This window comes from Parasteatoda tepidariorum, chromosome 2 (genome assembly GCF_982258835.1).
Source record: "Parasteatoda tepidariorum strain Cologne lab strain chromosome 2, Ptep-v5.0, whole genome shotgun sequence".
NCBI classification, from domain to species: domain Eukaryota; kingdom Metazoa; phylum Arthropoda; class Arachnida; order Araneae; family Theridiidae; genus Parasteatoda; species Parasteatoda tepidariorum.
The window spans coordinates 124,633,113-124,647,623 of record NC_141756.1 but is presented as its reverse complement, the minus strand read 5'-3'; the positions used below and the strand labels follow the sequence as shown (position 1 = coordinate 124,647,623).

At 27.3% G+C, this 14,511-nt stretch overlaps 1 pseudogene across 1 annotated transcript in view; it reads right to left on the bottom strand.

Annotated features, from left to right (window-relative positions):
• LOC122272517 (afadin-like) overlaps positions 1 to 14,511 on the bottom strand; it is a 91,548-nt pseudogene that overhangs the window by 42,259 nt on the left and 34,778 nt on the right. The window contains exons 16-23 of the transcript XR_015431216.1: positions 13,327 to 13,561; positions 11,749 to 11,916; positions 10,575 to 10,749; positions 9,290 to 9,378; positions 7,616 to 7,744; positions 4,745 to 4,831; positions 2,139 to 2,215; positions 452 to 620 (exon numbers count right to left, since the gene is read on the bottom strand). The product of XR_015431216.1 is annotated as an afadin-like (transcript). The remainder of the gene's footprint in view (positions 1 to 451; positions 621 to 2,138; positions 2,216 to 4,744; positions 4,832 to 7,615; positions 7,745 to 9,289; positions 9,379 to 10,574; positions 10,750 to 11,748; positions 11,917 to 13,326; positions 13,562 to 14,511) is intronic.

Below are 14,511 nucleotides of genomic sequence, written 5' to 3'. Positions count from 1 at the left end.
ATATATATATATATATATATATATATATATATATATATATATATATATATATATATATATATATATATATATATATATATATATATATATATATATATATATATATATACGTAAATATTGGGGGGGGGAAGAAGCTTACCGAATGAAAGAGTAAATAATATACTCATTTTATAGAGTAATTATAAAGTGAAAAATTTGAATTAAATATTTCAATTAAAGAAATTTTATAGTGTTCAAACAAAAACCAAATTAAAAAAATATTTTTATTGTGTTCAGAAGCTCCCGTGGGCCGCATGGAGCCCCCTGACCCCAGGTTGTGCACCCCTACTGTAAAAGGATATTTTGTAAGACTTAATAAAATTATATTTCTTATTTTCTTTTTAACATGAAATTTATTTCAATTACTTTGAAAAACACACTTTTCAAAGTTAAAAAATAAAGTAAAACGCACCAGGTATGAGTATTTCTTTATGCCCCCAATAAAACTTTTGCTTGTGATCGCCGGTAAACGAATAAACCATGGCTGCCACTGAACATTCCTTTCTGGCACACACATAATCAAAGTCAAGCATTCCTTGAACGGCTCGAGTTTGCATACCCCACACAATGGCTCTTGTACCCTTTAAAAAAAGAGAATCTATAGAAAACACTAAAATAAATTGAAAAAGTGAATTAGTAAAAGTTGCTAACGCATTATCCTTAAAAAAAAACTTCTTAACTTATAAACGTTTTCGGTTGATGTAATGGGGCATAAAAAAACCTGAGAAAATGTGGCTTGAAATGCTTCAAAAAATTAGCGAAACTATAGATTTTGCTGACTGACTTGTGGGTATGGTTGATTTTCAGGTATCATGACTTAATTAACAATTAGCCCTAAATAATTTGCATATTTGAGGTTAACCCTAGGAACCATTAAGATTGACACTTAGTACGTGAAAATCCGATCATTTGAACGAAAGTTATTCAGAGTGATAGCTTTTTTTTTTGGCCGACTGTACATATAAACAGGAATTCAGAAAATTCTCAGTCCCAAATACAGGATACATAACCAGATTTTTCAACACAAAATAAGCACCTTTTAAGTACTTTTTTAACACTCAAGAAATATTTTTAATCCCTTTCCAAAAAAAATCATAATTAAGATCTATGCATTAATTAAAATTATTATTTTCCATCATTTAAAGTTCTTAATTTATAAGCAAAATGTCAATAAAATTCAAAAAACATTTTCAAAAATTTTACATGATCATGATAAAATAACTAGTTTCTGACAAATATTGCATAGAAAATTGTGAGAATCATGCATTTTTTGTAATTTAGAATGACAATCGAAACAGCAAAGAAAAAATATATTTTTAAAAGATAGAAAATTAAGCACTTTTTACAAACCCTGAGCAAAAAAAGCACCCTTAAAGGCTTTTAAAAACTCAAATAACAATAAGCACCTTTAAGCACTTTTTAAAAACGCTTCACACCCTGTAACAGTTCTTCAGAACAAAAAAAATTGTTTTGAATGAAATTTCCCCAGAAATTGTAACACTTTTTTTTCTTTTAGAACAAAAATTTTCTACAAATATTTTTGGAAAGTGAAGTTTAATTAAGAAAAAAAAATCTTTAGATTTTAAACAATTCTTGAATAAACGAGCATGTGTTGAAAATATAATATATTGAAATAGTAATAATTTATTAAATCCCATTTATAAACTTAAAGAATTCTAACTAATAAAAATGCGAATTGACATTCAATGTTTTTAAGAAGGAAAAATTTTGCAAAGCTACACATTTTAACAGTAAAAATCCTGTAGGAATTTCTTTAAATTTTCTTATGGCTGCCTGAATTTTCCTCAAAACCTTCACCAAAATAAGACGCAAAATTCCTTAAATTTTTTTTATTTCAGATTATTTTAAAATTTCCTGTAGTTTCTAGGTTTTTCTTATTCTCCCTGTGGAGTGACAATCCTGTTATATTATATTAATACACATCATAAAAATGCTTACACTATTGTCGTTTAACGGTTTTGAATATTTATTATTTGGGAATACTAAAAATACTGCTTAAAAGTAGAGTTAATCGATTTGTACACTGAATGACTCCTTTATATTATACATGGCAATAATTAGATTATAAAAAAAATTACCTTTTACCATATCATCTTTCACATTTATGTGGAATTTTCCTTAAAACTGTTTCGTCTGTTCCAACATTTAGAGAATTCTGAAATAAATATTAAATTTTAATATTGTATGAAAACTTAAAGTTGCAATCATTTAAAAATATGATATTTTTCTTTAACTGCTTACAGTGTCTAAGATGTTTCAAAACTTTAATATTATCATTACTGCACTCAGGAAATACTTTTATTTTCTGAATTTAACAGGTTTTCTCAGTTTCAGGTATAATTCCATATTTTCGAATAATTCCTTCCACTGATGCTATAAACATCACAGCAACACTATCTGAATATTTTGTTTGCACTGTGTCTACCACAGTATGATTAAACTTAAAATAAGAGATAATAAACTAATAAATTATCATGTAATGATGATTCATGAAAGTAAAATTTATGAATTTTACAAAATTTCAAATTCTTTTATGGCTTTATATATTTGCTTCATATTTATGATCTCACATACTCAGGCATATAATTATCATACCAGCCTAATTTTACGATTTTCAAAAAAGTGTTTCCTTCGCTGTAGTGAAATTCCAATTGAAGTGATATTGTGAGAAGTTCAATTATTTGACCAGCGCAATAACAAGTAGGTATCTTTAAACTATTAAAACATAGTTGCTGTCAAAATCAATATAAGTTAAATTTATTGAAACAAGAATCAACAACGAACTTATAAAATATCTTATTTTAAAACCGCCGTTGAACAACCGATCCAATTTTGAGTTTACGGCTACCAATGTTCAACACCATAGCCTTGTAATTTTGAACCCAATACAGAAGACAAGGAAACTTCGGGATCAAGTATTGGGAGAAATTTTAGAAGAATTTACCTCATTGGAAGGCAAACGCTCTATCCCCTGATCAACCACGATTCTTACAAATATTTATACCACATTAAACATAAAAATAAAATCTTTCACAAAATGCAGTTAGAGTTAGCAATTATACATTACATATGTGTAAAATCAGAGGCCATCTCCATAGAGCGTCATTGAACTCATTAATATTCAATTTGTATCCGTAACCTTTATCATAGATGCTACCAATTTTTTTAATTATTAGTATCATCTTCTGTCTTATGTACAGAAATATACGGAAATAACGGACCCTTCACAAAATATCTTTTCATAAATACGGACCCTTCACAAAATATCTTTTCATAAATACGGACCCTTCACAAAATATTTTAACTTAAAAACGGACCCTTCACAAAATGATTTTTCTTTTAATCGGACCCTTCACAAATTTGTTTATCTTCATTATTATTTTGTTAATCGAATAAACCCTTTCCAGGGCAGAAAACAAGAAGGATTGATGTAAACGAATTAAGTTTTGTCTTCGGCAGACGATTCTTCCATTATTCGTCCGAAATGAATATTCTGCGTTCAGCAGTATAGGCTAAATAACAAATATTTATATGTTGCATCGCTAATTTAGTAGCTGCAATTGCTGTTTATTTTTTAAAATTTAATTTTTTTAATTATAATTTTACAGTGTTGAGCATAATCTTGTGTGTCTTTACGATTTAAAAACTCCTTGAAAAAGTTTTTTTTGCAATAACGGACCCTATTTGCACAAATTCACAAAAGCGGACCCTGGTTGAAAGAATGTGACTTAACGTTTATTTTATATTCACGAATTACGAGTAATTTTTTCACAATTTTACAAAAACGGACCTTTCACAAAATGTCTGGACAGACCCCTGATATATATATCTTTGAACAGTATTAACAAAATATGTGATTGGTACAAAGGAAAAATCTATTAGATCATAGATCATAGCAAAATTAAGCACTGTTTAAAAAACACGCAATGAAAAAAGCGCTTTTAAGGGCTTTCAAAAACCGAAAATAAGCACCTTTAAGCACTTTTAAAAAACGCTATACACTCTCATCAGATAGGTTAGAAAATAGTAATCCCTTTTCTAATTAGCCTGTGTAATGTCAGCTTCCAAAGGACTTGGTTTTTTAATCAGCCAACAACGTATAAAGCAGAGATAATTAAATTAAATATGCTACAAATAAACAAAATATGAGTGCTGTAGAAAACTTGTAACAATGTTTTATTTCTGACAAATTGAGTAAACTGTAGAATTTGATGACGTGAGAAAGCTGTACTCGAAGTGTGCAGTTAATTCTAGTGTGTCGTTCAAGACACAACTAAAACCGAACACGCTGATAAAATTGTGCATTATAGAGTATTAAATAGAATTAAACAGTAAGTCTGAAGTTGTCCTGAATCATCACTAGGTGATTTTTTAACATTTCTTTTGACCTAAAATTGCATATGATTAAAAATGCTAAATTGTATGGGTTTTTTTAATTACAACAGTCTGTTAAAGTAAATTGACTAAAAATTTAAAATAATTGATTCAAGCAATGATTGAATCTTTAACTTATTTATTTTAAGAGACTAATTATTATTTAGAGTTATTTAATAGACATAACCCTCATGAAAAAAAAATCATTACAAGAGATATAGAAATACACACTAACTGTAATAACACGCATTCTTAAAGGAAAAAAGTATTCTCTAGTAAAGAAAAAAAAAAACATTTAAAAAATACACACCTCCAGAGTGTTCCTTTAATCTACTAACACATCTCCAATGTTCCACATTCCCCATTACTTCCAGCTGCTGTAGAGCCAAGACCATATCTATTGCATTCAAAAAGTGGTTTACTTCATTAAAAATTTAATAAATGAAAGCGTTTTCAAAATTACAAGTAATTATCTGCAAGGAATAAACTATTGTAAACTAAAACGAATGTAAACTAAAAGTATCTGAAATTGCAAAATTAAATTGGATTAATAATATGAAGACATTCTTCTAAAAGAAGTTACTTATTATCTCAAAATATAGGTGTGTTCTTTATCCAAAAAAAAAAAAAAAAAAAAAAAAAAAAAAAAAAAAAAAAAAAAAAAAAACAAGAGGGCAAGAGGAATAAGCCTAAGCCAGAGTTGCATAAAAAAAGGCTACTTTGGGATTATCGTATCAACTATTTCTGTACTTAGTGATTATTATGTCGACCATTTTCGCCAAACCAGATATTATCGCTAATAGGTATCTTCTGCGCCAATAACCTCAAGTTTTATAATATTTACTCTGTAATCCTTGACTAAGTTAGCTTTCTTAAGCGTATTGAAATATACTGCGTTTTTTACTTCGTTTCAAAATGATTCGAATTTGGGGTTTGCCTAACACTGAAGAGCAGTTGTTTTCGTTTTTGTAGCTATCAGGAATTTTTGCGACCGAAATGATTTATAATAATATATATAGTTAGATTCAAGAAAAAATCAGTGCTTAATTATTGAAAAAAAATAGAGGTTTTTACTTTGTTTTGATTCTTTTTATGACACTTTATTACGGATTTTTACACTTACAATTTTTTTGCTGCTATTATTCGGTAAATTTGATGGGTCTAGAATGTTTATTTTAGAAATTGCTTTTCATTATAATGGCACCAAAGCATTTGCGCAGTTTCAAGAGACATTGACAAATCGACAGGGTAATCCAAAAGTACTGAAAATTTAATACAACTCTTAAATTTTAAATTAAATTTCTAGTTTAACTAAGGCATTTTTAAAAAGTAAAATTTTTATCAGTCTCCCACAATTTATATAAGTATTAATTATAAAACAGTAAATAGTTTGTTTACATAAGCCTTTCTACATTTAAGAAATTTTAAAATTTATTTTTCAAAAAAAGGAAGAAATGTAAAATAGTAAAATTTTGTATGTATACTATAACTTTTCAAGCTATAAACAAAAATTTGCAAAATTTTTCAGAGTTCAAGATAATGTATTATCATTTCATAATCTCACAATTAAGCAAGTGGCAGTAGTTTAACAATTGTCAGTTATAAATGAATTACATTCCTTAACCTTCTATTATCTTATCTATTATTTCAGCTATCAATGGAATCACGAATTGAATATGTAAAAAAGTGATAATGTAAATTTGAAACTTGCACATCATAAGAACAATACACAAATATAATTCGAAAAGCCTTGTGAAATGGGGATAGTAAAATCATAAACGAAGAAAAATTGTGATAGAATTGTCACAAATTGTCATAAAGTCCTGAGAGAAATTCGTGATTTGCATGCCATAATAACACCGCATTAAAAATATCAGAATTTTAGGAATTTGATTTCATTCCCGAGTAATAACTTTCAAAAAAAAAAACTATCGGCCAACAATGAGAAATTGTGACAGAATCGTCATAAACACATTTAATACTTCAAGCATATTTAATAGTGAAAACTCAAACTCAAATTTCGAACGTTGTCATAATATTAATTATAATATTATATATAATAATAGTATATAGTAATAATAGCATATAGTAATAATAGTATAATATTAAATATATCAGAATTTGAAAAAAAAAATGCGTGAAAAAGGATCGCAAAATAATAATTTCTGAAATCATCACGAATCAAACACTTTCAAAAAGTGACAACACAAATTTGAAACTCATCTTTCATTCACAAACATTCAAAAACAAACAAAGTGGCCCTCCCTGCAAAAAACAGAATGAACCCTGGATGCGATATTTAAAATTATTAATTCAAATACAAACTTTTTATAGTCTCACTTAATGAAATATATCTATTTTCAAATTGAAAATAGTTGATTACTTCCAAACTAGAACAAGTCTATTTTTAGGGTTGGTATTTCAGATGTTAAAAAAAAAAGCTTGCAAACATCACAATATGCTAAGAAAAACTTTAAGGGAGTGGTAGAAGTTTTGAAATCATTTCGAGCACAACCTTTTAAATTTCAGAGTACCCATTCCGCACTTTGAAAAAAGATATTTTTGGAGCTATTTCAAGCAAATAACTTCGTTTAATCAGCACATATAATTAAAAGACAAGTTTTTCATTTCATTCAGATAAATTTATCAATGTTGCACGCAAATTTATCAATGATCTGAACTCATAAAATTACTGCTTTCTAAATAGTTTTGGTAATATATTAAAGCAGAACTGTTACTAACCACTCAGAATAAGCAACTCTAAAAGTGAAGAAAATTTTATATGCTGTTATCAAGTTTTGTTCTGTTACGTAAACAATTATACATAATTTGGTATTTCTAATTAAGGCCTACAAATTTAGTTTGCAAAACAATATTATTCGTCACTAAAAAAGAGTAGTAATAATTTTATTAGTGTGATTCTCAAGTCTTGACGTAAAATGTTCAACATAATTCTGCTCCTAGGGAAAATGTTAGGAATACTTTAAAAATTACAATATTATTAAGACTACAATTAAAAATTTACATTTTAGTTAAAAATAATATTTTTAATATAAATTTTAAATGAATGATTGAATTTAAAAAATGCAAAGATATTTCAAAACTGAGAATTCTTTTTTTTTTTTTTGTATTTTGCAATTAAACAATTTTTTTATAACAAGGAAAGAAATTAAATGCTTACCCCAGCAGTAATGATGCTCAGACCGATGCCATTATTACTTTTCTGTAAGTGGATTGTAACTACTTCTGCTTCTTGGTTTTTCCAGCTGCTGCTATCATCAACATGACTGTGTAAACTTGGACTACGAGCCTAGAAATTAAATTACAATTTAATTCTAACATTTCTTAACTACTTGTTATTAGATTTTTTAAAGACAAAGCCATTACTTTTTAAAAGTCACACACTTTCTAAAAAGTACTTTAAAAAGTAATCTTACGTATTCACGGAATTAATAAGAATAATAAATAAATTAAGACAGTAAAGAAAATGTCTCTTAAAACACAACAGAACAAATACAGAGAAGTTTTCACACATGACCACATGAATCAATAATTGGGGATGACCTAGGAAAAAATTAGGTCCATTTAAGGACCATTTTATTATAGAACCCTTTCACAAAAATCATAATACTGAAAAAAAAGACAAAACTTTTCAAAAACTTAACTGTTCATCAAACTTATCTTTTAAAAGCATGAGCATTTTTACATGGATAATTGACGAATAAAAATTAAAATCCTCCAGGAAAACTTTTAAATAAATTTGTGATGCAATTTTTCTAACAACTAAATAGTGAACAAATTAGTTTTTATTTCTCAGTATTTAAATGCTCATGTAGTCATATATAATTGTGGTTTTTGCAAAAATATGTATCACTTGAGATTACAATCTTAGTTTTTAACAAAATCATTTACAAATTTAATATTGTTTTCACAAATTCCAAAAGAATTGAACCTGGTAATGAATCCTGGATTGACGATTATTAAGTACACCGGAAAAAGAACACACCTCATTAAACAAAGATGCAAACTGTGCCTTAAAAACAAATGGTAGGGTATTTATCCTTAAATGTATACATTAGGGTTATCACTTAGCTCTGCTGGATACTTTCGATACAAGTGAGAATATGTATGCACATTCCTTTTTTCTGCCATATACCTGTGTCTCTGTAAGCTAGAACATAACAATTGAGTTATAGGACAAATACCCTACCACTTTCTTTCATAAAATAACCATGCTCTTTCGGGTACAAAAATTTCCATTCAACCTAACAGAAAGTAAGTTATAACTCAAAATCTTCCAATAGCTAGCTCTTAGTTTAGTATTTATTGTAAAAAACTCTTTTCAAATTTATGTGAACTTTTCTTCATCCTGGCAGAAGAATTAACATACTATTTTGAAACATTAGTGACAAAATTATTGATCTCTCAGAGTAGGCAAATTTAGAGTCATATGTCCTTTAATATCAATGAAAATTTCATCAAATAATTATTATTTTAGCATATATAATATCAATTTATAGAGTGTTCAAAAAATAAATTTTGATGAAGACATTGATTTCACTTAAAATATTAAAAACATAGTGAAGTCAGAATTTTCTTTACAAATGTTAATAGTTTATCAAAATAATTATTTCTTTTTCAGTATTTTAAGGCTAGACTTTAAGTATAAAACTCACATATTTTAACTCAGTAGTATATCTATGAATGACATAATAAATATATAAAAAGTCTCACACACATTTACTTAAAGTCTTTAATACACAGATTAATTTTCAAGCAATTTCTCAGAACAATTGAAAGAAACAATATCAAAATGAAATTAACTATTTGAATGTAATACATAAATTTTAATTACCCCAGAAGGCAACCTGCCAATATCTTGATCAGACATGTAAATAGTCCAATACCCAGAAGATGTAGACTGAATTGTAAGACGACAAAGACCTTTAACAAAATATTAAACATGTTATATACAACACTCCTGGTAATATATTTAAGTAAAATAAGTTATTAATAATAAAAGCTACTACATTAATGAATTCAAAAATACTTTAATTCTAATCAAAAATACTTTAATTCTAATCATACATTAAAAAAAGTCAGAATAAACAAATTTCACGAATAACTTTAAAAAGGGAGAAATATGTGGCTCTAATAATTATAATAAAAAGCAGGGGGGAAAAAAACTATAGCTACAATGAAATTTAGTATGCTGACAACAATGTAACACTTGACATCAGAAAATATTCAACATTAATTTAAATCACATAATTAGTAAATAAATGTTAGTCATGTTTTTTAAAAGTTGCTAAAACTTAAAGTGAAACCCATTTCCAATTAACTGAATTATGGTTTTTACTTAACAATCATATATATCAAAGTAAACTGAGTGTGTAATGTTTAACTGAGGCTTTAAAAATATGAAATATTTGTAATTGTGTTTTTAGGTAAATGAGGACTTCTAAAGAATTCTAACAGAGAGAACACTTTCATGACAGCAATTTATTTCTTAAGGCAAAAATTATTAGTTTCGATTTATAATGGATAATTATTCAAAACTATTCTACCAAAATTTACTCTACATTTTCATCAAAATGTGATCGAAATTTTTTTTTAAAACAGATCATAACAGAATATTGAAAAAGGTAATAAAACAATAAATGACATTAAAATCTATGCTTAATTCTGAGTTATTGAATTTTAGCATTTCTCAATTTTACCACATTAATTTTTTTTTCTTTTTTAATTTACTCACACACATAATATTCTTTATATTGATACAAAAAAAATGGAGGTTGGATTAGTTGCATAAGTTATTATTTTCAACTATTAAATCATAATTTTCAAAATCAATTTAAAAGTGAAAAAGATTTTGACGACAAATTGAAACATCTTTTAATTTTTTTTTCAACTTTATTTAAAAATCAGAAACTCATTTACCAAGGAAATATTATAGTTATAAATAATGATTTTAATTATATGTTATTGAAAATTTAGTTTTAAGTCACAAAAGAAAAACAGTTTTCATTTAAATATTTAAATTTAATTTTCAATATTCACTTGTATAGCAATTTTAAATAAATATAAAATAGCAAATTAAAAAAAATATTTGTACATCAATAATAAAGCAATTGTTTTACCTGCTAGAATAAGTGGTTGCAAAAATTCTTGCAATCCAGCTGGAACTCCTCGAACAATATCACAAGAATAACCATCCTCAGGCAACAAGAAAGGCAATTGTAAATCAGAGTCTTCTTCGAGTTTAATATCTCTACCTTCACATCTAGCTTGTTCATCAGCAGTATTTTCAGCAACCTAAAATAAAAACTATTATCTAAAAAGCTCTCTAGCTATAGCTGTAGACAGTGATTTCCTTCTAATATTATTTATTCCATCCATAAAAAAATTAAATTTGATATCTACCAAACTTTCGAATCAGATTTTGACAATTTGATTGTTTTACCTTATTATCTGAAAATCAGTTTCCAAATTGCTATGATTTTGAATAAATTTCAGTTTTAAAATAGTTTTTTCCCCAGTAAATAAATTAAATTTGACCAACCTTAAAGAACCTATGGCTGGTATTATAAGCTGGTGTCTTTACCAAATTTTGTGTCACTGTAGTCTTGCATATATTGGATAAACTAAACATACCCTTAAACTTCAACTTAAAAAAAAAAAAGAAAGCTATGACCAAAATCAGGACATTAATCGATCTTTCATTGCTCTACATAGTTGGAATTTTAATCTCAGGTTTGAGTTTTATTCTGCTAAAATCACTGTGCTCTTCATCTACCTAATTAAATTTTTGGTTCTCCTTCCATACTTTGAAAAATTATAATAATTTACTTAATGACCTTTCAAGCATCCCGCTGTTTTTCAATATTTGGAAGTGTACTCTAATTTGTCTCTAAATGTCTAATTCTACTTTAATTGTCCCCTGGAGCTCTCCTCAGATCCCCTCACGCCATTTTTCATCTCTTATTTTTTATTATATTATTCAAACTTGTTCCTCTGTCCCTATTGGTTAAACCACTTAGCATGTGTTTGTCTCTTTGCTTTGCTACTATCATTTTGGTATCCAGACACCGAGGAAGGTTCTTGAACTGAAACTGTAGTATGTCCATTTCAGAACTTTCAGTTGAGCATTATTCACTTTTTTCCCCTTTTTCGCTTTGAAAGTTTATTCATTACTTTATTTATAAGAAATTTTGGGTACAGTAGTTTACAATATAAAGTTAGTCATGGATCTAATAACACTTAACTATTCAGTGAATGAACTCTGTCAGGTTACTACAAATAGATAACACATACCTTTACAACACTTTCAATAAATTCCTGAGGTATATGAGGTTCATCATCTAAAGGTAGATAGCTTTCTAAGAGTGTTTGTAACTGCAGTGAGTTCAGTTTAAAACAAAGAGAACTAATGGAAGCCTGGTCTTCAGAATTACTTTTTGGAGCTTGCAGTAAATGAGCAGCCTAAAACACATTTAAATTTAAGCACTATTATAATCAACATAAAATATGTTGGGTACAAAAAACAAGCATCAGTTTACATATTCTAAATTTTTATTAAAAAATATCTTTAGGCAAAAAAACAATTTACTCAACTATAAATTTGAACTTTGTTTTATTTTGAGCTATAAGTTTACATTTAAATTTTAAAAAGTTTCAAGGTTTTAAATGCAAACCATACATTTTATAAGAAAATGTAAGGAAAAATTAAATTCTTTCTTACATAACTTCTCAGCATCATTAAGATTTTATTAATACAAAATTAATCTTAAAATATTTTTACACCATAAAAGGAACATCTTATCTTCAACACAAAATTCTAAAGATAGATATAGACTATTAACTGGGATACTTTGTCTGAAAGTGGATTTTAATGGAAGTGATGAAAAGTTAAAAATTTTCCTTATTAAGAAAAAGATCCCATATAAAATCTTTAAAAAAATTTCAAAAATTATTGCATGCAATTAATCCACCAGCCAGTAGTGGGAAAATGAAACAAGATAGAAATCCTTTCCATATAAATTAGTTTAAAATGTTTGAATACGTAGAAAATGATTTTAAGATTTTTAAAATTTTAGTGTAACTTTTTAGATAAATTTTAGTTATCATATAGTACCTGCGGCTCTTTGAAGGATTATTTGTGGCTCTCGATAGATGTACCCAAGTTCCCTTTTCATTTTTGTGCTATTATATTTTAAAAAATTATTATCGTTCCGTATGTGTTTCAAAATGTCTTTTAAATTACTGAGAACAAATATAAAAAATTAAGTGCAACGTTGTTCAATTCAAGGTGAGTTTTCCATTTCCAATATAATTATGACGCAAAAAGCATCTGGAGAATTAGAATTAATAGAGATGCAAGAAGATCAAGCTCTACATTTAAAATATAAGTCGACGTCGATTTCTGAATTTTGGAAATTTGTACCAGAATGGAAGTATCCTGAATAAAATAAGGCTGCTTGTCGAATTATTTCAATATTCGGAACAACGTACTTATATGAATCATTTTATTCTACTTTAAAATTCGTGAAATCCAAACACCGATCAGTATTAAATAACCAACATCTCAAGGAATTACTGAGAAGTGCTATCACCAATTATTAACCAAATTTTAAAGAATTATTAAGAGAAGTAAATTAAATACACATATTTAGAACTTTTACTTATATGTTTTCAATAAATATAATTTATGTAAAAAAAAATTTAACACCTTTTTTTTTGCATAACTTTTAAATAATTGTGAAATTTCAAATTTTGAAAAATGGCTCAACTATCAAGGAGCTTGGCCACCCCTGATATAGTAGAATCACTGCAGTATAAAAAATAGTACTATTTTTAAATATGAAAGTGCAATTACAAAAAATACAAAATTACCTGCACAATACGACTGAGATGACAATCAGCAGCTAACTCCAATCCTTTTTTCTCATCTCATGCTTCCACACGTCCCAACCTTCTCTTTAGTCTCGTTTATTCTGGTTTCACATACAACTTTATTGAACAGTCACATGTTGATGAAGTGAAAACATCTGGATGGTGAAAGCTGCATTATTGACACGGCATCGCCTCAAAAGTGACATGGCAGATGCTAGCACAGCTAAAACATCAGCTGAAAACAGACACCTCATATAAAACTTAGCCATAAATGAAATTGCATTTCAATCAGATGTAATACAATAATTATAACACACAAAGTTAGAAAAAAATTCAATAAGAAAGTTTAAAGCTAATTCCATGAACTAATTTAGAAATTTAAACTAAGGTTGATTGCTGGGTTAAAAAAAAAAAAATTCTTTATTTTATTTCATTACTGAAAAAGTGGTAACAAAAATTAGTAATAAAATAAACAGGAAGTCTAAAAAGCACAGAAACAGTGTAATAACTCTAGAAAAAGGCATCTGATCAGAAATCGGAAATTAAATTTGATCTCACTCCATGGGAGTGGCCTAGCTTCAGAAAGTAGGGAGAGAATAGAATTCGGTATTAAGAAAATACCAATATAATTTACACTAAAAAATGTCTATATTTATTTGATCTGATATGCAACTGGTTGAAAAATGTCTTTAAATAATTTGAAACTCATTTTAATTCAAAATTACAACACCATCTATGAACCAAAATGAGAAAACCAGTAGATGAAATTGAAGCATTTTTTTCTGGTGAATCCGAATCTGCAATAAAAAAAAATGGTTTCTATTTAAGAATTGCATTCCCTGGCTCCGCCGCAAAATAGTATCATTGAATACATTTTTTCTAAAATATGTGATACTTCTTTTTAGACTTGTGACATTGATCACTTTTATATTTTTTGAACACTCTGTTTGTGCATATTTTATTAAATTAAATGCAAGTATAACGTTTTAAATATCAAAAAAGAGGGTATACTTGTGCCAAACTCAAATTATTAGTCTTTTAAGGTAAAAAAAATTAAATTTAAATGTTATTGACTATGCTAGAGGAAAAATAATATATCTAATGTTAAGAAGGGCCCTTTAAACGAGTGCTAAAATTGTCAAACCCATTAAGTAATCGGAAGAAGGTTACCACTCTGATCAGCAT